The 26,072-nt window shown below is 38.7% G+C and overlaps 1 long non-coding RNA gene across 2 annotated transcripts; it reads left to right on the top strand.

The window, feature by feature from the left end:
* Positions 1-210: 210 nt before the first annotated feature.
* On the top strand, positions 211-17,327 carry LOC134161159 (uncharacterized). Of its 2 annotated transcripts, none has more exons than XR_009963850.1 (3): positions 211-629; positions 9,475-9,608; positions 17,090-17,327. It is a non-coding gene; the product is annotated as an uncharacterized LOC134161159 (long non-coding RNA). The 2 variants fall into 2 exon arrangements; XR_009963851.1 differs by lacking the exon at positions 17,090-17,327 and adding an exon at positions 9,721-11,853.
* Positions 17,328-26,072: the final 8,745 nt, after the last annotated feature.

Raw genomic sequence — 26,072 nt, 5'->3', positions numbered from 1 at the left:
GCGGGCCCGGCGGGCGGGAGGCGGGAGGGGGGTGTGTGTGAGGGGGAGAGGCTTCAGCCCGCCCTCGCTCGTTCGCTCTCTCTCGCCAGCCCGCGGCCGCCGAGCCTCGGGGATCGCCCCTCAGGGCAGGGGTGAGCGCGGTGGACGTTTCTGGAAGGCGGCGGGGCGGCCGGTTGAGCAGTGCGTGTCCCCTCACCCTATCGCTTTGAAGTCAAAGCGACAATGGGGCTGAGGCATTGGGGTTAGCGAGCGGTCTCTGAGGGGGTAGCGCAAAGGCTCGGGTGCTGCTCTGGGCTGGAAAGGAGGTCTAACCCAGGGCAGGAAACCCGCTCATTGGTGAGCGGTCCTAGCTGCTGAGTGCTCGATGGTTCTGTGAGGAGATGGGGATTCATCACTCGCTTCCCTCGCACCGCTCGGTTACCTCGCAGGCTTGCCAAGAGGCTGCAGTTTTCCAAAGGAGACCGGCTGCCAAGGGAAACTGACTTTGCTGCGAGGCTGCCTTTGAGAGGTCTTGAGCTGTCCCTCACCCGGCGTCTTGCCAGAGGTTTCCACTCCTCAGGCTGTGCGGAAAGTGGCCTTCATGCTGCTCTTCTGTGACCGAGTATGCCAAAGCCATTGGTGAGGGAAAGGTGAGGATGGCAGTTTTTCAAACCTTTTTTTCCCCTCCAAATCAGTTCTCAGTGCAAACAAAGTTGACCACAAGCTCCAGACTTGAGCCTGTTTAATAACCCAGTCCCAGCCCAATTCTTGTTTAGACCGGTGACAGAATTGTTGGTCAGGCTACGCAGTGTGCGTTGGAGAGCATTAGTTAAAGGTTTCTTCTACACCGTCTTTGAATCTACAATTAAGCCTGCAATGAGGGAGAGCTTAATGAAAAGACCAGCAGAATGCATGCTTTTATATTCCACCCACTTCATAACCCCTGTTCCCACCCCTGGATCATCATTTGATCCAATCTGAGCTGCAGAAGGACCTTGTACGGGAGCTCAAGTGCTTTATTTAAAATAATAAAGAAATCTGCTGTCTGAATGTTTTGTAAATCTAGGCCTATGTGGCTTCTGGGAAGCTTTTCCCCAAGCATCACCTTATCCTAAGATAATAAAAACAGTGGGTGAAAGCATAGAGTGTCCAAAATAAACGCCTAAGGAGAAAAATTATGCAGGAAGCAGTTTTTATGTACCATGGTGTCTGTCCAGGAGACCTGTTCCACTAAAACCTTTTGATTGTTTCTTACACATCTTACATCACTGTGAAGTAGCAATACTTTCATCACTAAATTTCATGGGTTTCAAGAAGTTCTGGCCTGTGTTGAATAGATACATACTAATGGTTCAATAAATTGTAAATACTTTTACTTTCTTCTGGGGTGAAATAGTTTCTATTAGGCATTTGTACTGCTTGTTGTTAGAGTCCTTAACATGTACTGCCAAAAGACATCAGAATAGCTGTAGTTAACAAATAAGTAAATATTTTTCATAACTGTAGTAAAATTGTATTTATATAACCTGAGCCTATTGCATGCATGTTTTGTTTGTTCTAGGAAGGAAAGTGTATACTGTTTGTTCATTTTATATTGAAGATTTATCAGCTTGCACAAGATATCTGAAGTTAGACATAGATTAATTAGTAGTGAGGTTTTAGCTGTAAAAATATTCCTTTGAATGTTGTGTACTTTGCACTAATACATTTGTTCAGCTGGTGACTTTCTTTGAAATATTTAATGTACTTCTTTCTAGTTTTACTTAAAGATTTTTTGAAAGAATAGTAGCTTGAAGATTAGAAGGATTTGGTAGGAATGGATATGGATAATTCCTACCTTTGTACATTTAAATTAGGCCATACAGTTATTTCCTTTTCATATTTCTCATAGGTCTCTGGATCTCCATAAAGAGAAAAGGAAAAACATCTGTCAGTTTGGTAATGTCTCTTGGAGGTGCTGTTACTGTTCCAAAAGGCCACTGGGACGGTAAAATTTCCTGTAGGTTCTGACATCTCAGCATTATGTCCTGATCACTTGGACTGACACCTATGGTACAGCCACCAGCGATCTTTAGCTTTCACCAAGGTAGTAAACAAATCCTTTCAGGATCTCAGCAGAGTGCTCTCTTGAAAATCTTCCTGTCTTCCTGATACTCAAGTGAAAATAACTGTCTTCTGAATCGATGTATAATGTGACAACCCTCCAATTTATCAGTATAAAAGATATCTTTATGGAATGTTACCTACGAATAAACAAAATGATGTGTTGTATTACATATTGTTAGCACACAAAAAGCATACCAATTCATATGTCAGGAATATATATACACTGATATATATTTAACATGCATCTTTTATATTGTTACTTACAGCATGACAGATTTTAGACCTTATATGATTTTAAAATAACAGGACTGTAAAAAGAAAATTTGGTATCCAAAATACGTACTTTATTTCTGTTTTGTAAGCTTAAACTGGATGAACTGATTTTAAAAAGAGAGTGGCTAAAGCATTTAACAATGGAAACTTATGTTTAATCCTGAAACGATTGGTTGTCCCAGCCAAAATAGAGTTTAAAGCAGAAATATGAAGAGGTCCTGCACTACCAAAGGTAGCAACTAGTACTTAAATATTCAGGCGAGTGCGCTACAGTGCCAAAGTACAGCAACAAAAGACAAGGTAGTTCACAGTTGAATATAGCTTGTTTTTCCCTTTGCTGTCTATGAATGAAGAGCATATTCCTAGAAAGCTGTAGAACCATGCGGTTCGGCTGTGGGGAGAATAAGGCTCTTGTGCAGGGTGGGATTTCTTTTTCTTCCCATTGGGAGAAAAAATTCTTCATTGGATGTGTTGAAGTCATTATGTTGAAAGGGTTCATTAGGCAAGTGTTAAGCTCCACTAGCCCTTAGGCTGTGCTGCTGTAGAGCAGTACTGCAAGTGCCCAGTGACCTGTGCAGAAGGATCCTTTCCTCTTTGCAGGACACCTGATTTGTCCCTTTGTTTTGGCTAGTCCTGGGAAACGGTTTATGTCTTTTAAGATTTATCTTTATAGGGCTTTTATACATAAAACAGAAGGTTATTTATATACTATGTTTGTTTGTTTTCATATTTACCAGTATAGATTCACACTCATTTGCATAATGTATCTATCATGTTTTATTGAGAATCTTTAGCTAACACATGTTAAGCCACGCAGTGTTCTTCAAACCAAGGCAGATAGCACTATTTCAGTTTTATGTAGTGGTAAATGCCGGTACCTGAAATGTAGGATGGTTAGGGCAGGGTCATGCCTAGAACCAGACACAAATACAGGAGTTTTAATTACCCTGGCTTAATTTACCACACAGCTACAGCTTGTCAGTCACAACACTGACATCAACTTGGTTTTGTTGAGGTTTTCATGCTATTTAAGGCATGTGATGTCATTCATCTTAAAAAATCATCTTTTTATGTAGATTCTTTTGTTTGGCACACTGCCACCTCCCTGCACCCTTCCCTCAGCAGTTCCGGAATTGGTGCAGTAGTAGGACCAAGATAAAACATTTGATGTTTAAGATTTACTTGGGTTCACTCTCCAGTAGTTTGAAGTCTGCTGATGGGAAGAACAAAAAAAGCATAAAGATAGTATTATTATTACTGTTACAATGCATACAGTGACAGTTGACTTATCTGTATAATTTTGAATCAAATGCTGACATGAACATTATTTTCAGGCTGAAAATATCTGACTGTAAAGCTTGCAACAACAGTAGAAAAGTCAGGATTAGTCAGGCACATTGTAATAGTAAGGCATTTGGGAAAAGAAATCAGGAAAAAATGTAAATACATAGGATGCAGATTTACTGAATGTTTGTTTGGAGGGAATGGAAGTTGATCATTACAGTAATTCTCTGTTTAGGAAATAAAATCCATGTGTTAGAGTGAAGATGTGGAAATAAGCTGCATGAAGAGACCCTTCTATTATTTTGTGTTTAGGTGGATGTGACATCATTCAGGGAATTACAGCCAGGCTGCAAAACATTAAGTGGGTATTTTACCAACACAGGGACTGTGTGATTTAAGCAATATTTTAAATGATGCTTTTTAACTCTTAAAATTTAGTGATGTGTTATCTTATCCTTGTATATCTCATGGAAAGCCAAGAGAAGAAAGAGGACATGTAAGCTATGTCTAACAGTACTTGAAGGATGAGGAGTAATAGCTTTTATCAAGACAACTAATACTTGAAAACAGACAAGAGCTCTCTTTTTGGCTCATCTGTCTTTTTTTTTTTCTTCTTTTCTTCTCAAGCTATATCTAACTGCCCATTCAAAGCTTGTCTCAAGAATCATATCAAGAGCTGTGACAATTTCCTAAGAACTATGCCAGGTGGGATTGTGGCAGCAAGGCAGGTCAGGTTGACTGTAGACTTCCTATGGTCAGGTCTTTCATACTGTGGTCTTAACTGTGCCTTTTGAGAGTCGGTAAACCATTGCAACAGGTCTCTAAACTGATATGTCCTGGTTTTACACACAACAGAAAAACACATAGTAGGTTTGAACCCAAATGGCAAGTGGGCTCAAATGTCTCTCAGAAAAGATGATGAAAGAAGGATGTGACTTCTGGGAGGCTATGTTGTGATGAATGAATCCCTTTGACCATTTCTGAATTGCATAGTCTTGGGACTCTACTTTCTCACTGCACAAAAGTGAGGAAGTTAACTCTAGTTCATAGAGGGCTGCAGTTTGTTTTTTTTTTACCTTAACACTTGCAAAATGTGAATATGCATGTGGAGATGCATGATGTATTTCTGGGTCCTCTGCGTGCTGTGGTGATCTGCATTCTTCTCTGGGTAAAAGACAAGAGTTGATACATACCATGTGCATGCGTGCAGTCATTTCTTAATTTAGCAGCTCATATAGAAATTCTGTCCAATTCTTTCGTCCTTCCTCTTCTCACTGTGTCTGTGTGGCAAACACCCTGGGGTTCCTGTGGTTTTTGAAGTATATTTGCATGATACTTTATAATGAGAGATTACATTGGTTTTAGTTGTTTGAAGGAGGTCACAATAATGTTTTTTTTTTTCCTTCTTTCTCTTTTTTGTGGTGGTGGTAATAGTTTTAGTCATTTTTGGATCAGCTGCCATGCAAAAGGAAGAAATGTATCTAAGAAAGATGTATGTAATTGTGACAAATTGTCAGAAGGCTTTAGATGTGGTGTAATACCTTGTTTTCCTGCAAATTCCTCCCTCCAGAAGTGGGAGAGGTCTGTATTTTGATTTCTGTCTCTCTGTGCTTGTCTTCTGAGGTGTAAACACAGATTGCAGAGAGAAGGGAAGTAAATTTTCATTAGCAAGACCAAAAGATTTCAAACATGTCTATAATCCTAACATCAGTGCTTTTACTATTCTTGATTTAGGGAAAACAAACAGGTAATGCCTTATAAGACTTAATTTTTCAAGAAGTTTTTGAAAACTGTTTGCATATTTCCCAGTGCAGTATTAATCAACAAAGCCTTTCAGTACATACTTAACTAGAGAAGTGTCTGTGTTTCTGTGGCTTACGTGCTTCATCCTCACTTTGTACAACAGCGATAAACTGGCAGGATACATTACCCACCTCTTCTGACTCTTTTAAGCTGATGCAGTCCCATCTGCAGTAATGTAAAATGACATAAAGGAGGGAAGAAGCAAAATACAGGTCTGCAACCTTCAATACATGCACGAAGTCTCCACCAGAGCCTGCCAGTGACACAGGACCCCTAGGACCCCTGTGTCACAGATGTACAAGAAATGCTGTTTTTTTCTGCATGGGTAGCAATTATGCAGGGTCTCTGCTATAGGTGGAGGAAGGGAACAGATCAAGAATTTGGACAGAGCAACCAGCAAGAAGAAGAAGTGGGATGTTTTGTGGTTGCCTACAGCTGCCAAGGAGTTGAACATAGGAGGAGCTTTAGACAGGGGAGCAAAGGGAGGAAGAATGATTGCAGCACAGATTTTTATAGAAAGATGAGAGAGGATGATTTGAAAGAGCCCTTGTATTTGGAAAAAACAGAATAGGGACACTTGGGACTAACAGGAGGTTTAGAGCAGGGGAATGACATGGAGGTCTTCACAGATAAGAGGAGGGAAGGTGGCCCACAAAAAAACTTACAAGAGAAAGAGGTAAGAACTCTTGATACCTCTAGTGAACTCAGCCAGTTGAAATACACAACTCTGAAGTTTCTATGCCCTTTCTTCTACAGATACTGCTCCCAGTTTATAATCCTGGACCATGAAAGCCAGTATTTCTGTTAATAACTCAGGCCTCTAAGGATTTGGCTACTTTTCTTTAGTAATTACTGAAGACAGTAGGAGATGAGGAGTGAGTGTTTGTACCACCCAAACTTAATCTCCAAGATGATTAAGAGTGATAGATTCTCCTCCAAAAGGTAGTTCAAAGCATCTGTATTAATTATTTTATGCATTTGTGAACAGTTAAATCGAGGTTGTTATGCAAAAGTATCCTTGCATTGATTGTGGTTAGGGATGCTGCTATAGTAGAGCAGAGCCCTGAGATGTTATATGCAGGAAAGAGGAAACTTTGGCAAACAAGGACTAATATGAAAAGCCCAGATTTAGTATATCCTCTTTGCATACATTTTTTGGTCGGCATTTGGCTCAATATATGAGCCCTTGAGGAAGGTGAAACAGAAGGTTGAATGTAAATCAGTACTAATAATTTTGCTTTAATGCCACTTGGAATCTGTCAGAAGCAGCAGCAGTATAGAAAGCAGCATTTGTTCAAGGTTAATTTGTCTCTGAAACATTTCTGTGAACTATGGTAAAAACAGATGGAATTTAAAAAATACAAAGAAAAAGAAAATGACAAAAGGAGAAATCATTGTATTGTATTGAAAAATAATTACTTTTAAGTTTGACCACTTGGAATGGATTTCAAAAACACCAAGTCAAAAGCAATCTTTGTATTTTTTCACTTTAATTTCCATTCTAGGTTTTCCTTTTCAGGGAAGACATTTTCATCTGTAGAACAATTACATACTTAATGCACTTAAGAATAATTATGCAGAATTTTAGAAAATGTTATGAGAAGAAGTCACAAGTGTCAGGTCTGTTTGCTGATGATTTTAGGCAATCTTTCTTTGAACATGGAAACATAATACAATTGAAATTATTTGGGAGAGAAGACGACTTCACAAAGGATGCTGTGTTTCTCATGGGTGGCCATGCAGAATTCAGTTGTCCTCTTACTTTGCTTCAGACTTCAATCCTTCAATCCTCTCCTTGCAGCTTGAGCCATATGCAACAGAAAACAAAATCTGCCCCTTCCATAGTGTCAGAGTTGTACACTAAATTGACATGTATACGTATATGTGTATACATTGTCATTGTATTCAACTTTTTTAGGGCAGAAGCATATTCACAGGTGAATTTGAGTCAAATCAGATACTCTTTATTAAGCTTGTTTGTCCCCAGGAGCCTTTAGAATGCAGTATTTCTATTTATTTACATTTTCAAAATGTAACTACTAATTTTGAGACTAGTAGTTTTTTTGCTGTCCTAACTTCACACAACTTAATTACAAATTGAGAACAACTTTAAAACAGTTTGAAAAGTTAGACTAAATAAGCTATTTTTAAATCCTAAATTCAGATTTACTGTGGTGATCAAAGATTTTTTCTTGTATGTTTTACACTGGAGTTTTAATACTTAGGATTTTCTCTGGTTTTACAGTTGTTCAGCAGTACAACAGCGAAGTTTTTCCCACTGCGTTTTTTAAACCAACCTTTTTCCATGCAGTAAGAACTCATTTAATATTTCTTGAAAATACGTATCTGAGAGACAGCATTAAATTCAACATTAATGTAATTTTTATCATTACATTATTTTGAGGTGTAGAACTTTGGAATAGTCTGGTGAGACTAAGTCTTGTGAGACTAATCTCTTATTATTACTGTGGGTTGATAGATACAAAGAAAACATAACATCAAGTATATAGATATTTCTTAAATACAGCTTATTATTTAATGTGGTCTGTCTGAATAATAGAGGCTTTTGTGATAGTTTCAGTGCATTTAGCATGCAGGGCTATTCTTCCTATTTCATAGAATAATAGAATGGGTTGTGTTGGAAGGGACCTTAAAGATCATCCAATTCCAACTCCCCTGCCATGAGCAGGGATACCTTCTGCCAGACCAGGTTGCTCAAAGCCCCGTCCAGCTTGGCCTTGAACACTGCCACGGATGGGGCAGCCACAGCTTCTCTGGGCAACCTGTGCCAATGTCTCACCACCCTCACAGCAGAGAATTTCTATCTCACTACCTTGCCAGAGTAAAATCTAACAAGTTTAGAATTGTGCTCAGCTGAATTGCCACTGTTCAGAGAAATTTCTGTGAAAACAGACCCATAACACATGAAAAATATGGTACCTTTTATTAATGCTTTTACACAAAGAGTAATTAACATGAGGTGTAATAGAGCTACTTCAAATAAAACCCAAACAACACAATTAGATTTCAGTAAGACATTAAAAGGACACACTACTTTTTGGAAAAGTCATAGGTATATATGTCTTTCTTGTACATTGCACAATTTCTTTAGGACTTTTCATGTGGACAAGGTGAGGGCATGTACTTTTTTTTGCAAGGCTGGAGTCTAAAGCCATGGTTGAACTGGAGAAAATGAAGCAGTAGATCAAGACATTATTCTGACTTTTGGAAAAGTAGTGGCAGAAAAAAAAAGGCATATGAGGCCAAGGGTTAATTAAAAGATTCCTTCTGTATCTACAAGTTGATCTGTAAAGAAGTTGAATGGATTCCCATGCAATTGTGTATTCACACCAAATAATTTTTTTACTGCTTACTATTGGAAGGTGTGGGTTTTATTTTTTGTTTTGCCAAAAGCCTCACACTCAAAAGCGCTCACACCCAAGATACATGTACTTCTGCTTGGACTAAAACCGGCTTGGCTACCATCTCTTAAACCCTCTTGCCTTTACCTGCGCTGTAGCTCCGCTCCTGATGTTGCCTTGAAGCGCTGCTCGCCGGTTTCGGTAGGACGAGACGAAGCTAAAAGCGTGGGCGCCCTCTGCTGGCTGCCGACGTTGCTCGGGGCCCTCCTCCAAGACTCCGTTCCACACGATGGATTCGGGAAGACGCGAGTTGTAGCTTATTTTAAACGATTACACTTTACACACACACACACACAAAAAAAAAAAAAAAGCAAAAAAAAAAAAAGCCAGGTGGATATTAAAATAGATTTAATCTAGCCCTTAAAATACAACGGCAATGTAAAACTTGCATTTGAAATGAACAGATGCCCTGAAATAATAGTTTCATAGTGAAACAGCGTCGAATAAACCAGGAGAGAATATAGTGGACAGAAACAAGTTTTTACTTTTTGTGATTTCAAGTACTAAAAGAGCTGGGGAATAGGGAAGTAGGGGTGCAATCTACCCAATCCTAGCTTCTGTGTAAAACTCAACAGAGAACCAATATTTCATTTCTCATTCTTTCCAGCTGCCCCCAGACTCCAGGGCATGATTTTTGCAAGGTGCTTTGATTTTTTTTTTTTCATATCTCAACTGGATTAGGCCTTGAGCAACCTGACCTGAAGTTGGTCCGTGAACTGAAGCTTGTACCTGATAACCTCAGTAAGTCCTCCCATCATACATTGTTCTGTGTTTCTGTCCTAAATGTGAAAGTTTAAACTTGTGAAAAAGATTTTGTATAATATAGCCTTTAATCCCTTGTTCATTTTGACAGGCCTTTTATATTCCAAGGTAGAAAGTGATACTCTACCGGTGTAGAGAGGAGCCTGGATCCATTTTCTACACTGTCACCCTTTGTATGCCAGCAGGCCTTTTCAAGAGGAGAGGTGTAATACAGGTGCAGAATACTAGGCTGCAGATTAGGGAGCTCCTCAGCATTAAAGAAAATGACTGCATGTCCCCTGTGCCAACTAATAGCTATTAAAAAAAGCTGTGGAAAACCGCATACAGCTAATTTCAAGAGGAATCTTGGACACCATCTCTCAGACTGAGGGCTCAAGTGATAGTCTGTGACATGCCTGTGCCATGAGGGAAGAGCTGTATGAAAGTAAGGGAATGCTTTTAACACCCTGTCTTGGTTGTGATCGACGTTTACCCCAGAGCTGTTTGACACAACCATTCACTGCATGGGGGAGAGAATGGATGAATGTGACTATCCATCCTTCCCCAAAGTACTGAATAGTAGTACACAGATTAGATGAAAGAGAAGCTTACAGTGCCAGAAGAAAAAGGGGAATACAATATTTACAAGAGAGAGGCTTTTTTAGAAGCTGATTCAGAGTAGAAGCCATAATCTAAGTATTCTTGATTTTTTCCCCCAGTACACCTTATTTCCTTCTATCAACAATGAAAGCAGTGTAGCAAGTTTGGTCTTTGAAGGCTAAACTTAGCCTTTGTGAATACTTCCTTTCCTTCCCTTCCCTCACTCCAGTACCCAGTGTGATTTTCTCAGTTTTCTAGGCCACGGATGGATATGGAGGTTTTTTTTTATCTGATGAGTCTGAATTCTATGTGAAAAAAATGGTGAGTTCAACTTGCCACAACAGATTTCCATCATCCTGCCATGAACATGCCAGATGAAAGGTTTGTTTGGGCCTGTGTTGTGATTTCAGTTAAGGGTAACTGTCAAAAAAAAGACTATGTTTTTTCCTACTAATATTCAGGAAAACTGCCTCTACAAGCATTATACCAGAATTATTATGAAACATATTTTAAGATGGGCTTTTTCCCCATATACAAAAGACAATTCTGAAGGAACAGTCTGATATTTTTAAGAAACAGGGTGACCAAATCAGTCACACGTGAGCAGTGATGAACTCAGCTACAGTGTTAGTAGATATGAGGAGAAAGGTTAAAAAACATCCTGGTAGTTTCATCTCTGATGATAGTCCTAGTGAGGACACTGTGTCCCAAATTAGTACTCCCAGGTCACAATACCCTTGATTTACTAGGCAGTTTTAAGGAAATAGAAAAAAATCATAATCAGAAGCTACAGAAATAACCTGGAGAAGCCTCATGTGATTCTTTTTTACAAGTTGTGCCTCTATTTTACCCGGAGAAACAGGCATTGAAAATGTCATTGGCAAAACTGTCTTTGAAGTTGGTGTATGTTTTACAGGTTGTTTTGTTCAGTGATACTTGCTGAAAAAGCTGAACCTACTAAGTATTCCAAGGGATTAATGCCAGTATGGCATCAGGAGCACAGTAATGCATGTGCTCCTGACTGTGCCTGTCTTCTAAAGAGTGAAGGAAGGTATGTAGATAATAGTGCCATTCTTTCCAGATGCTGTTGTAATACTTGTCACAATAGTTCTTAGATTTGCTTTGCAGCATGATATATATCTACTTAAAATAATTTTAGTTATTATATATTATCTGTAACTTTTTTATCCTTTTGATACTTAAATGGGCATGATAGTAGTACCCAGAGAAAGGACAATATTCCTTCAGGTTTGTGAACCATCTGCAGCTTCAGCTGTCACCCAGACATTGCCAAGACAACAGAATGCAGATACAGTTATATTTTGTATGATACATATATAGATTTTTAGAAGTCACTGCTTTTATGTGGTAACTTTAGAAAAGCCCCATATAAATAGCATTTATTAGGTAGCTGTGCACAATTCACTTGCATTCAACCCACCGAGGCACTGTTGGTGAACACAATTTACCGCTTTAAACTCTATGCAAGCAAATGAATGGAGTAAAAAACCTGCTTTGGAAGCATCCTCACATTAGGAACTTCCCTTTCCCTTATACCTGGCTTTGAGACATGACAGACGTTATTGGGATTTGAGGGGTGAGGTTTCAAGACTTGTTTTTTAATGCCACAAAAAAAAACCCAAAACATTATTAATTGAGCTCAGATGTAGTTGTGAGCAGTGCAGAGGTCAGCTCACTTTGAGCCAAATGTAAGTTCCTGTACTCATTCCCTTCCACAGTTATCTTAACTCTATAGCTATAGGGGCAAATCTTTCAGTTCATACTCTGTTTTGCTACTTTTAATTTAAGTAAGTGGGAATTTTTTCTCAAAATGGCTATACCATGACACAGAACAGGGGTGTTTATGTGCCTCTGTATATCTATATTGATATACCTGAGCTGGCTTTGAGACAGTAGATACATCTGTCAGGACAATATAATGCTGGGTTAGCTAAGGTTGTGTGAATAGCCAAGGGGCTGCATTAAATAGTACTGCACAGCACAGATGCACTTGAAAATTCAAAGCCATTGCTTGAAAGAAATTGCTTTCTGAAACCAAAAAAAGGGCAATTAGATTTATTTGGCTTTTTATTTTATAGCACATTTTCGGTGTACTAGAGAACAGATTATGCTGTTGATATGAATGCTTGGATTTTCAAGAATTGATGTAAAAATATGAGTATCATTACCCTACTCTCAGTTCTATCTGAGTTTTAGCTTATTTGATCCTATCACAAAATGCAAGAGAAAAAGTCTTCCATATGTTGCCTAATAAATCCTGGGGGAAGCACGCACTGTTCATTAAAATACAGTGTATATTTTATGAAATCTATTTTTTCCTAACTTCATTTTATATTAGGTGTATCTGCTTTACAAGCATACATTCTTTTAAAATAATTTGTTCTGCACGTTATGTTTGCTGTAATAATAACATGGGAGAATGTTTGCTGAAATGGACTGAATTCCAGCCTGTAGCTTGTGCCTTTACAGTCATCAAGTAGGTGTTCCAATTTATGAATAATAGGCTTTATGCAAGCAGGCGGGTGAGCCGACACCACTGGCTTGCCTCAGTAACTTCAAAGGGAAACATTTTTTTTCCAGAAGAGACAGAAACATCACATTTGGAGGGTGAAAGGGTGCACTGCACCCTTTAGCCAAGATAAGGAGATCAGCCAGCGTCTGAGAGCTCTTTTCGTCAAATTATTTAAATAGAAATACAAAGAAAATGTTCTCTAAGTTTCAAGTAGCATGGATAAAGTTACTTATAAGCATATACTTAAAGTGGCCTTATTATTGTTTCCAGATGTAAATTTTGAAACGCAGAAAGGGCAGTTAGCATTTAGGCCCATTAAAAGCAGTATAATTCAGAACTCATTCAGCCTAATATACTCTCCCTTGGACGAGAAAGGGAAGACAGGAATGAGAACCTAATGCAGCTGAAGGCACTAAACATGGATGGAGCCTTAATGTGGAGCTTGGGTAGGATGTGTTACTTGAGAAGCAGCATCTGGTCACATACATGCACTAGCACAAATAATTGGCAGTTTTGTTCTATGTCCAAAAAGAAATTGGAAAAAAGAAAATTATCTCAATCTCACTTTTCTTTTTTTTTTTTAATTATTTTTTCCTTGCCGCATCAGAACTAACATACAGATAGCCGTTTTCAAAGGAGGCAAATGCACATACAGCTTCCCATTTCCCACTGAAATTGAGAGCCTACTCCTCACCTTGCAGGCAGCTCTGAGGACAATTACTGTGAAAGAATTAAAGGTGCCCACTAAAAATGATATATTTTTTCTCCTATTGTTTGCTTCTACTGTGTGCTGAACTTTGCCAGCTTACGGTGCCTGACTCTAGGGATGAGTGTCTTCTCTAGATGACAGTTCTCATGTAATCCAGCAGGCCACTAGGCTCATGGTCTATAGTTATGGACTCCTTTAAGTCTCATGAAGGCACAGGGTTAGGAACCCTGAAGCATAAAAGCAAGAAAGGAACCCAGTGCAGGCCCAAATACAAAGTGGTGCGCAAGCAGGCAGGCCTTAGTAAGCAGCCTGTGGTCTGTCCTTTATGTGTGAGCAGCAGGCAGGCAGGAGCTGGAGCACATGGTGCTTACAGCTCTTCCAAAGCTGGCATAGCTCTTGCCAATATGTTTTATCTGCTTTTCTCTTGCTAGAGAGCCAACATATTTAATGAGATTTGTTGTCAGTCTTGCACAATAATATTTCTAATGGAGCTCAAGCTGCAGACCGTTTTTTACTGGTGATGCTGATGAGTAGGAACTTGAGAAAACCTATTTTGACTTTTACATTTCAGGCCTAGTTTGGAGGGCTGACATTTACAAAAGGAAGCACAAGCATATTTTAATTTATAAATGGAATAAAACTAATACAACATCTATGAGGTCACAGGGAAATAAAAATGCTGAAAGACCACAGTTTTACAAAGGCATATTTTAAAACATAACTGCATAGTAAGATAGGTTTTATTCTGCGCGTTCGCTCAGGACACTGACTGTTTATATCTTTCTCACTACAGAATCCATAGGACCCAATTCTTCTGTGACCCACGACTGCTGTAGTTTTCAAGGGGGTGCCACATGTGAAACTGAGTAACTCAAATTATGGAACCCTTGTAAAAAGATCTGTATAGAAGCATTCCAGCTTTTAAAGTTTGTCCCTTGTTTCTGCGCGTAAATTTCCATGAAGGCAGATTTAGTCTGTAAATGGATGCAGCCAAATGTGTAGGCAATGCATATACATTACTTAACCAAAATAAAATTTTCATAAGTAGAATTTATTTTGGCTTTTCTTAATCCTGACTGTGTTACCATTTCAGAAATATTTAACCAAAAAGCACAAACTGCACTTCACATGAGACCCTCAGGAAGTGCAATAATACACCACAGGAGAAGAGAATAAATCCCATCGATTAATAATTCATAGCATTCCAGTAGCTATAGTAATATCTGCTACTAAATTAATAGAACAAGCAACTTTGCAAAAAGATTATACCAGCACTGGCTCTCCTGTAATCGTTCTTTCTTGGATGACCTTCAGTGTGGGATTTTCATAGAGCAAGCCAGAGGTCGTGACATATCTGACTCCAGCCTTTTGCTGCTTGTTTTATGCAACTATCTACAGAAATCGTTCATTTCTTAAAAATATGATTCTGATGTTAACATGTATCCCACTGAAATTGGTGGAAAGGTTCACAGTGACTTGACTAAGATCTCACTGGTCCCTCAATCACCCAAATACCTGTCTGAAAAAAAGCTGTGTTTGAAGATGCAATTACGGCACTTGCTGGTGCAAAAGTCATAAAATACATGACTGTCAGGCTTCACCTTATGAAAATCTGGTCTACAATGTGAAGGGATAAGGATACTTGAAGGCACTTAATACTCTTCTGATTTAAAGATGACCATGCATAACTCATTTGTGGCTTTATTTCAATTGACACCCTCCACTTTTGTGCATGAAGTCATCCAAGAGTCACAACTAAAAGGGGCATATTCTAAGATGCCACAATTCCTTTGACACCTCTTTAAAATTAAATGGTAAATATAAGTTGCAACTGAGAGAATCTGGTAAACCTGATGCAAAAATATCTAGACTGCTGCACTTCAGATGGCAATAGGCATTTCTGGAATTAAATCTTTCTCAACTAAGCTATTTTTCATTACCACTACTTAGCTCACTAAGCTGAAGATTGCTGAAATTGCATTGAAATGAGGTACCTAATTCCTGAAGAAGCAACCAAAAAAGTGCCCTCAGGGTGAGTAAGAAAGTCCTCTTCTCCTATGTGGGTTCTGCTGCTGGGTTGCAGGAATTTGGAATGCCTCTCCCATCCAGAGCCAGCCTTGTATTTGCACTCAGCAGCCAAACCCTGACTTCTAGAGCAATACCAGTGCTACTGTCTCATTCACATCACAGTATTCTGTCAGGAAGAGAGAAGTAGAACCTCCAGGAGCCCTGAATCACTGGCTGTCATTTCCCCAGATCACTGTGCTTCTGGGAATGCAAAAGACTGCTGTCAGAAGGAAACTGTAAAGTTTGACTTTGCAACTTACCAAGTCAGGGAGACCAGGGCTTCTGAATCACAAAAGCGTACACCTATGCCTATCACCTAGCTACAGATACAGCCTTAGAATAACTGCTTTCTCTGATGGAGGCAGAAAATTATCAAATTATATGAGAGTTGTATTTCCTTCATTTGGGAAAGTGCAGGTATCTTAAAAGCAGAAATGTTTAGTAAGGGCAATAAGAATACTTCTGTCCTTTATACTTTAAAATATTCAGTTAATTCAAATACTGTTTGGATTTAAGAGAACAGGTAGGCTGGTTGTATATAGACAAGGTTTCCTTCTAGAGGATTATGTTGTATTGATTGTAAATTAACTTCATTGTTTCATACAGTTTAAAATGGTTTTCCTTCCTGGGAGACTTAAGATTTTGATGATTCTGTCCGTCCCTTGTCAGGGCAATATGTTGAAATTTGAGAATGGTTATGAACTTAAGTATTGCTTTGACATGTATTGTTCTTTTTGATTGTTTCTAAATATATAATTCATTTTTTAAGGTGTATTATTTGGGCTATTACTGCCTTATATTTTGAGAGTAAAGCTTTGAAAGGAAAACTGACCAAACAGAAAATTAGTCAGAAAATTGGCTAAGTAACTCTTCTCAGTACTTTTGAAATCCTTCCCTTTTTATAAGAAATTCAGTGCGGCTGGCTCACCCCCACCCCTACAGTTTCAGTTTAAATCATTTTGTATCATGGCAAAAGGAGATATCTTAAAATTTTCCATTCAACAACGTTCTGAATCCTGGAGGAGTAAGGACTCATTATTATTTCTTTTGATGTGATGATGGATAGGCAGTCTGCTTTTTCACATTTAGAGTATTATCTGATGGTTAGAAACATAAACATAGTACAATATCTTAAAAAACACAAGTGCCTTAGTTATTTAACAGAAAGAATGAAGAAAAAAAATCTTTTTTTTTTTTTTTTTCCCCAGCATTAACACCATGCAGTCACATTGTAATGATTACATAGGTTTTATACTGGTGACATCGCACAAGTATTTTATCCTATGTATCAATATTAGTTTCCAAAGAGGTTGATTTTTGGGTTTCCTTTTAGACATCAGAGTTCTGTTAGTGTCAGTCTTCTAACAGAGAATGTAAAGGAATTCACTAGGTGAAAAAAAAAGGCTTATAATGAGATGAAGCATGTTCAGTTTTAGGTTTGCAGAGAGTGCTTCGAGCATTTTATGTTTTACAAACATTGTTAAAATCCCATCTGGTGTTTGTGAAGTATTTTACTATCTCCTGCTGGGCCAGGCAGACATTGGTTTCCACGTCTGTATGTTTCCAAAACAGGAAAAAAATTGAATGGACCTGGACCAAGTGTAGCAAAATGATAGAATACCATATTTCCATTCTTCTGCATTCGGGAATGGAGGCAAATGTCCCTGATTCCAGAAAAGATTCATCAGTTCCCATGATGTAGCTTCTTGTGAAAAATGCAGGAGTAAACTTCTCTAAGCAGTTCAACATTCAGCATCTTGCGCATGATAGATTTTTATGAGCAATGAATATATAATTTCTGTTTCAATTATATACTTCATGTTCAAGGGAATTAATTTAGAAAATATAAAAGCCAGATGAAAATGTGTTCCATCTGAATATGCACATTTTTCCTTTATGCACTTTAGCTATTAATTGGCTGTGAAAAAAATAAAATACCAAACCAGAAATGCAAGGTCCTTCTAATTTTGTTTTCCTGGAGCCATCATCGTGCGTTCCGATGACCCATTTTCTCTGAAGTCAATGGGAACAGACCCATTTCTGGTCTTACACTGCATCTACAACTGGTATAGCTTTTAATTATTTTAATTTGGTTACTGAAGCAGTAAGAGAGGATGAAAGAGAATCAATTCAGAAGGGAGAAGGGGTCAGTGGGTCTGCATTAGCTACTTGTAGAAGGGAGATAATTATCTAAAATGACATGCCAGTGATAGCAGAGCTACTGCATGTAGCCGCATTTTAATGGTTTAGGCAATATAAGTATTTCCAAACACATTTGTTGCACTGAAGATCCTAGAAAACATTTCCTACATTCACTGATAATTCATAGAAAATGTAGATACATTGCCAAAACAAATAAAAAAGTCTTAGAAGAACAGAAGTATAAAAATAGACTGATTGCTTTTTAAGATGCAGTGGTCGTACCATTGGAATACCAGATGGAATTTTCCATAGACATTTTTGGTCTTTTACCTGATAAATGGCATTATATCAGAAAACCTCTTCTGTGCATGCTTTCAATTGTGTATTTGCTATTTTCTTAAAGGACAGACTTTTGATAGGAGTGTAATTCTTGCATTTGTTCATCCTTCATTCCTCCACATGTGATTTGCACACATAGAGCCCATCTTCCTGCCAGGGATGGCGGGGAGCAGGTAGAGATGCAGACACACATTTCATATAAAATTCATGTGTGAGCAACCCAAAGGGTTGACTGTGTGTACAGTCAGTCAGTAGGCTTTTCCCCACTTCCATGCAGTCTTGGCTCTTGTGAAACACATTGTCCCTGTCATTCCAAGCCCTCAGTTTTCTCTCTTTGCTGTTATCATACCCATTCTTAGGGTTAAAGAACGAAAATTAGAATGTGAGGTCGAGAGATCATCTGATACACATACATATATATAAAAAAATTGGAAATTAGAGTGCTCTCTGCTTCTCACTTTCTCTGCCCAGTGCAAAGCCCACTTCCTTTGCTATTTTAAAAGGTATTTTCAAATGTTAATCTATGTAAACATTGTTGCAGCAATCTTAAGCGTCGTGATAATCAGCATTCTGGATAAATGGCATTTATTTCTATTTGAGGCACTTTGCTGAGTCTGTAGACACAGAATTTGATAACAGCTTTGTGCTTAGCAGCAAATATGAACTGTTAATTCTCTGGGAAACAGGGCAGAGGGGTGGAGAAGCTCAGATGAGCTAATTGCTGTCTTCTCCAGAAGGCAGATGTGCAATACAAGTGTTTGTTCCATGAAGATCTAAGTATCCGATAAACCAAAACTTAGGGGAAGGTAAGAAGCTGAGGGGGAGCAGGAATCGCTGGAGTCTCTAACAGCTAGGAGACAATTGCTTCTTCCAGCCCCTTTACCCTTTTTAGGGAATATGGGTGGTCAGTAGTGAGCTGGTGACCAGCTGTGGAGGCGGAAGGTGGGGGGAGGAGGAGTGATGGGAGAAAGGAGGCCAACTGCAGCTCTCCAGCAGGTGGGAATGATTATGGAAAGAATGACGACCTATACTGTACAAGTTATTGATGGTAGTTCCCAGAGGAGTTGAGTTAATAAAGCTGCAGCCAAAATAAACCACATCCCTTGCATCTTGTCTTTCTTCCTGCCTGTCCGGAACAACGCAATGAAAGTCTATTGCCTCCCCTTCCCCCCATGCCTTCCAAAGCACACTGAAGATTTCTTCTACTCTGTTCTATGCAGCTGTGTCATGGAAGGATTTAACTTTTGTTTTCTGTTAAATGTACAAAAATATGAACATTGAGTAGATCCTGATTCTACTTTTCTAAAAGGAAGTTTAAAATTTGAAATGAGAAAAGAAGTGGAAAGCAAACAATTAGAAATATAACCTGCTTGATGGAACAATATATTGGTTTTGCCTTTAACATCTGTTTACAGATCTATGCTAAGCTGCATTTCTCTAGGCGGGGCAGATATTACTGTGTTTGCACTGTACTATCCATAGGGGAGCTAACACCCAGCAATCAGGTGACTGTCTTTTGAAGTGATTGTTCTTTTTAATAGTCTGGACTTGTAGGAAAGGAGTTGTTCTGAACAAGAATAATTGTAGAATAGAACTCATTGAAGAGCTGAATTCCTAGAGTCCAAGTTCTAGCCTTCCCAGTGGTTCCTGTTGATCTAGAGCTACTTTTTTTCTTTCTGGCAAAATATATATATTGCCCATTTTATGCACAAAGTCGCTTTGTAGGTATTTTCCACAACAAACAGCACATGGCAACCCTAGTCTGCATCATTTTTCCATTTGCTTTTACAGCTCCAGTCTTAATTTCATTAATTTAATCAGTGATGCTAAATGGCATTCTTCAGTACAACTTGGGTTCCAAGCCCTGTCAGAATGGAAGAACATTTGAACTAGTAGGGACTGAATGACTGGCTTCAACACCATGTCTATTATTTAACAGCTTTGGCTTGCTATTCCCCTGAAAATCCGTATGTCCACTCTCAAGTGTACCATAACAGCTGCATGTGCCAGAATACTGCTTTATGTAGACATCAAACCCTGATGCTGTTGCTCTGCATATGATTCTTTGCACAATTATTTGTACAGTCTAGGAAATGGCCTGTTACTGAAGTATCAAAATTCTTCCAGAGTATTTAGAAATAGAAATATCTGCCTCTCTTGTTTTTTTGCCTTTTTCTTTGTCCAGGACATAGGAAAAATATCTTCATTAGTTTATAGCATGCCTGAATGGACATTTGTGTACCTGTGTATATGATTAGGTGTGTTTGTATTTATACTGAGAACTCACAGCAAACGGTATATGGACTATATATTTCTTTCTGAAGATGGAGATATTTCTGCTTATTCTCCTATGAATCCTACAATCGAGGTTAGTGTTTCCCAGACAGGTAGCAGTCATGGAGGGGTCATCATCCAGAAATGGGGCTATGGTCCTGAAATTAGGCGTGCCATTATTAAATCTTGGGATCTTGTCTGGGTCAAGCTATTGTTAAATGACATTGTTAAATGACATACCTATAGGTATGTTTATTAGTTCATTAGTAAAGAATATTTTAAGAAAGAAGACTTGAAAATTTAGAATAATAGGCATGGGCTGCACAGTCAGGCATTTTGTGTGCAGTGGTTTGCTGCTATTTGGCTATCTGCTGTTACTGTAAAATCATTACATCTTCCTGTAACAGTACTTCCCAGTCTTCTAAAAGATGAGCTCACTTTAAAAATGAAATCAATCAAACCCATTGCTTTTCCATGAGCTTTTAAAGTCAAACACCTTAGCATATGTGTATTCTGGTTTATCCTTATTGCATGCTGTTTTTTACTGCTTATTCTCAGAAACACTGGGGTAAGAATTCCTACTAACATACTTTTTCCTTTTCACATGCATCAGTAGTGAAAAAGTGAAGCAGCATTTACATTGCTACCCCTTGTAATTGGTGGGTTTAGAGCATGCAGGCAGACATTTCTGAACCAATTGCTCCATTTTTGCAGGCACCTTTCGCAAAAGCAAGAGTTAGAGCTTTAATTTCAATAATGGCAGCTAAGTCTCTGTTAGGAGAGTAGCCCACCAAAGTTATTCCATATCCTAAGGAATGTTCTTCATACTGAGAAATGTTATTCTATAATAACCAACTTAACAGCAGGCAAGTGGAAAACTCTTTTCACACGGAAGGACTAGAACTTTTATAAAGATAAAACATTTTGCAGACTGCAGAAATTTTGCAGTCTTGGCGATGATCTTGGATAAAGTTGAAATGAGGGTATTTGCTTCTGTTTACTAAATTCCAACATTAATCTAAACCTAATCATACTTAGGTCTAATCATCTTGATCTCTGTTTCCCAACGGGGTGGAAAATTTCCTTAAAATCCCTTTTGTTACCCTGGGGTTTACTTGGTTTGCAAATATTCAAGTCTATCCCTATAATTTTTTCAGGTGTTCTCTGATGTGAAAGCCTTTAGGGAGCAAATCACTCAAATGTGGGCATTTTATGTTCTGTGAAGTATGATTGCATAAAGCTTTAGATATCAAATATTTTCAACTCATTGAAGTACAGTTTTTCCTAACAGCTACTGATGCTCAGCATGTAGGAGGTTTGGCTAGTGAATCCAATGAGTGGGGATAAGTGAGTAGGCCGTATGTGGTTCCTTTTCACCCTGCCCCAACCTCCTAGTTTTCTTAGGAAAGAATTAAAAAACACAATGCATACTAATGAAGGGTCTGTTGCTGTCTGCACACAGCAAGATCTGCCCCAGCATTAATAACCGCAGTAAAGACCAACATTCATTTCATCAATTGTTTTTAAGCAACTGGGTCAATGATATTTTTGACAACGTGAATGGTGTTTAAATTGCTTTCACAAAAGCGGTTAACACATTGTACCACTAATTATCTGATTACAGGGAAGCTATTTATCAATTTACTTTTACAGGAACTGTTTATTTTGGATTAAACCTTTGAGTTTTGCTGTAGTTTGAAACAGAGCCTCTCACAGAAGGAAGCTGTTAGTAGTGGCTAGTTTATAGAGTTTGGGGCCCAACAAAAATACCTCAGAATCATCCAAGGCCAGACAAGAAGTTTTATGAAAGCATGAATTAAGTCAGTAAAAAAAAAGGCATATTTTTTTCTTTCTAAATATTAATTTTTCTAAAAACTTGGGTTTCAGCTCATGCAACCATAGGTAACTGGTGACACATAAAAGAGGGCAGGCAGCCATTGCTGTATCTACCTTTCTTCACTTTCCTTCTTGTGTACTCTTTGTTTTTTTTAGCAGCTATAAGAAATAAAGATGGTCAATTTTGCTCATGCTCTCTGGCATGTACTGGATTTGAGTGGAAAGATTTTGCCAGGGACAGAGCAACAAACCAAGCTATCTTTTTTTAGAACTATGTATAAGGGCTATAAGGTCTCTAGATCTACTGATAGGTCTGCTAGTAACAGCATGAGGAATTTTGCATGATAGGTGAAATATGAACGTTGTCCATAAGTGAGCATGCACGGTGCTCAAGTGGAGTAAGAATGTGGAGCAATGAGGGTATTAGAGGGAACAGTGTGTACTAAACCCATAGCCAGAATGGTATTGACCATGACAGGCTGGACTTATTGTAAGTTAATTCAGGATTATATGGAATAGACTGTTCTCAAACCTGGGAATTTGTGTCCTGTGTTCCATTTGGAAGAGTCTGCACATGCAGAATAACTGCAGGGCAGCATGCCCTCTAAGCTTTGCCTACAGAAGCAAGTTGCATAGGTTTAATTTAAATTTTTAAATAGAATTCAGTTAAACAGCTTGTGAGGCCATGCTTCCCTTAGTTTAAATATTAGATAGGTTCCTGACTAACTGACCTGAAATAGCATGGTTTGCAGTGTTTTTTATATGAGAAGCCTCAGAGAGTACTGTAGACACTACCAAGTTTAGCCTAAAAAAGAAGAGTATGGAATTTATTCACAGACTGTTATTTAAAGTGTCTTTGAACACACTTGTACTTTCAGAAGAGTTGAACAATTTGTCCAGAGCCTAAGGACTAGTTCTACTAAAAGCGGTTTAAAAATTAAGCACCATGTCCCTAGACTGGATGCCGCATCCTGTGCTAAGTGCTGGTATTAGCTGGGCTAAGCACGGGGAGAGAAGATGAACCGAAAACATCTGTAAGAGGTCTGTACAGGTCTTCTACAGAGAGCCAGAAGGACATGTTCGGAATCTTGATTCTTTGCTGAAAGAGTGAATCTGATTTACAGCTCCAAAGTGTGTGTCCTAACTTTGGATGCCTGGTTTAGACTCCTTTTCATGGGAGACCCTCAAAGTTCAGCGTATGTTTTTGATTACACATTTACTAATAGTGCAACAGCCATCTGCTTCTCTTAACAGACTGACACCTTGAGGACTAACAATCTGAAGTTTTGGAAGATCTGGGATCACTGCTGTTGGCTTGAGGGGCCAATCTGGATACAGGCAAGTAGACTGAAGTAAACATTGCAGTCTTGTCTCCTAATGATCACATCAGGGACTTGGCTGTAGCACACCGAGGCTTAAGTTCAGGCTGTTGTGCTTCAATTTCATTCTCCCACGGTGACATGGTGGTGGTGCAGACCTGCATGTTGTTCCACATTGAGGTACGATATGGCAGGGGCACTTGTTTTAATTCAGGAGAACAAGGGCAGGAAATGCTTATTTTGTTCTTCCCTAAAGATACCTTTAAATTATGCCCTGCCCATACTATTGAAGATGTGACACCATCCACAAAAGCAGTTCAAATTAATTGATCCAGGAAGGCTAAGAAGAAACCTGTTTCTGTACTTAATGTTTAGGACACATACCACACACACTGATGATTCTTGATTTTTGTCCCTATTCCAGACTGAGGAGGAAACACCAGAAACCAAAATACCCTGTCTTTTTGACAGGTGATTTGTGTTGCTACCATTTAGAAACATACTCTCTGCTGTAAATTGCTGTATTGCAATTTATCTTTTCTGCATGATAGCCTCCATATTAGCCAAGAGGTAGAATTTGTGTCTTCTCAAAGTATGTCTTTAAGCTGTTGAATTTGCATTTCTCACTTCCTGGGTAAATGTTGTAAGATCTGGTTCTCACCTCTGGGTATTAAAGAAAGCAAACTTGATGGCTTACAACTGCTGCCTCCGGTTCCATATATATGTGTTAAATGTCTCTCTGAATGTTGCATTCAGCTACTCAGAGCTTTTAAGCTAGTGAAGCACATTTTTTCTGGATCCCAGCCATATCTAGGCTGGCAATGGCAGATAAAGTTCTGAATAAGAAGAATATACATACTGGGTGAAATTAAGCATCTTCAAGATTAAGAAACAGCTGATGAGTCTTATTTGGATCCCAATTTTGGTTCCAACTTCAGTCCTGCTTTAAATGCTTATATCCTTCCTAGATACAGCACAAAGGCTTTAAGGAATACTAGTGCTTGTGTTCAAGTGTACTTTTGCATGGAACCCCTGAGGAAAAGATGGTATTCTTTAGTCTTCTTCAGACTCCATACTATGGCATGTGTTGTCTCCCTTTCACTTTTGAGTAAACAGAACTTATAAGTTCATGATGGTCTATACAGATCTCAAATGTAACTTTTTCCTTCTTTCCCTAATCTTAGGGCTCAGATATTCCAAAAAAGGGTTTGAGGGGTTTTGGGTTCTTTGGTCTGATTTTGTTAAGGTCTCATTATTGCTTTTGTGAAGTAAGGTATAAGTTGGTAGTTTGTAACATATGTGTTTCTGTGCATGTTAGTTATATTTCGCAAATCTAATCTCAAGCACCACAAAATCCCCACTTCTTAACACATACTAATCTGAGATTTGTAGTGGGAATGAAATGGAAAGAAAGGGCAGTTGTTACAAAAATACACAGGGACTTTCTTCTGAAGAATGTTGACCTAGAAGCTGTGTACACATATTTCTTTTGTTAGAAGAAATGTTCTAAAAGGTGAATACAATAGTTCTGTATTTTCTCAGGGGAAACTTCAAGTAACAATTGCATTGCTACTGTTGAAAAATTATATCTATTAAAATGGAAAAAGTGTTACATTCAATAACTTGCAAATACTATTCTTGCTTTTAAAGCTGCTTATAAATCTCTCCTTTCTTTCAAAACAGAACCTACAGTTAGTCTGTTAAAAACATTAAACAGCTATTATTGACCTTTTTGGTTGCTCTCAGATGCTAAGCACTAGAAAACATGAAAGTAGCTGATTTGGACCTTAAGAGCTTACAGCTCAGATTCATTTTATGAAACTATTGTCCACAGAAAATAAAGTAGATGTTGCCTGTTGGTAAATATTCCATGAACGATTTCAGCTTGTAAAATACAAGTGGTAAGGGAACAGATATATGAGGCACAGTGCCGTGGTTTAAACCCAGTCAGGCAACTTGTTCACTGTAGCTGGCAGGAACCCAGGACACACAGAAAGGACTGCAGATAGATAGGGGGCTTGGTTTTAGTCATTCATTCTAAAAGGAGTATGTCTGATATTTGCACTGTTTGCCATCCATTCACTCCTAACGCAAAATTGAACTTCACTTAGACGTGGAGGTCAGTCTGTCAAGAGGATTCGTCAGATGGATCTCCATAGAAGCAAGTACCAGAGAAGTCAGCTCTGACGCAGCTTTTCAGCAGTTCACGGAGGTGATCTAGGCAGATAGAAATCCTGTGACTAGCAATCTTTTTGCTGGAAGGAATACCCAACTTGCAACACTGGTGGCAGAGAAGCTGCTGTTGATAGTTGCACTGCTCCTCACAGTCTTGCTAGCGGTGTTGACGGCACCTGGGGGAATTGAATCCCCAGGCCCACAGCAGCACCGCGCATACTATCTTTTTTTCTTCATTTTGAGGAAAGAAAAGAAAGAGTTAATTTTAGGCTAACATGCAAAACTTCTTTTTGTGCAGTGCATGAAGCATGAACTCAGTGGGAGGTCCATGAAACAGAGCCTGACTCTGCTCCATTAGCATTCTGGTCATATTTTAGGACAACATAAGCAGACTTAAAGCTTTTAGAAATGTTGTTTTGCTCTCATCTAAATCTGTCCCACAGCTGAGTTCTGTGTAGAGAGGGGGTATT

This window comes from Pezoporus occidentalis, unplaced genomic scaffold, assembly GCF_034315485.1.
Source record: "Pezoporus occidentalis ecotype Australia unplaced genomic scaffold, CSIRO_AGI_Poc_V1 ctg17, whole genome shotgun sequence".
Lineage (NCBI taxonomy): Eukaryota > Metazoa > Chordata > Aves > Psittaciformes > Psittacidae > Pezoporus > Pezoporus occidentalis.
The sequence above is the reverse complement of the archived record's forward strand: the minus strand, read 5'-3'. Positions and strand labels throughout refer to the sequence as shown.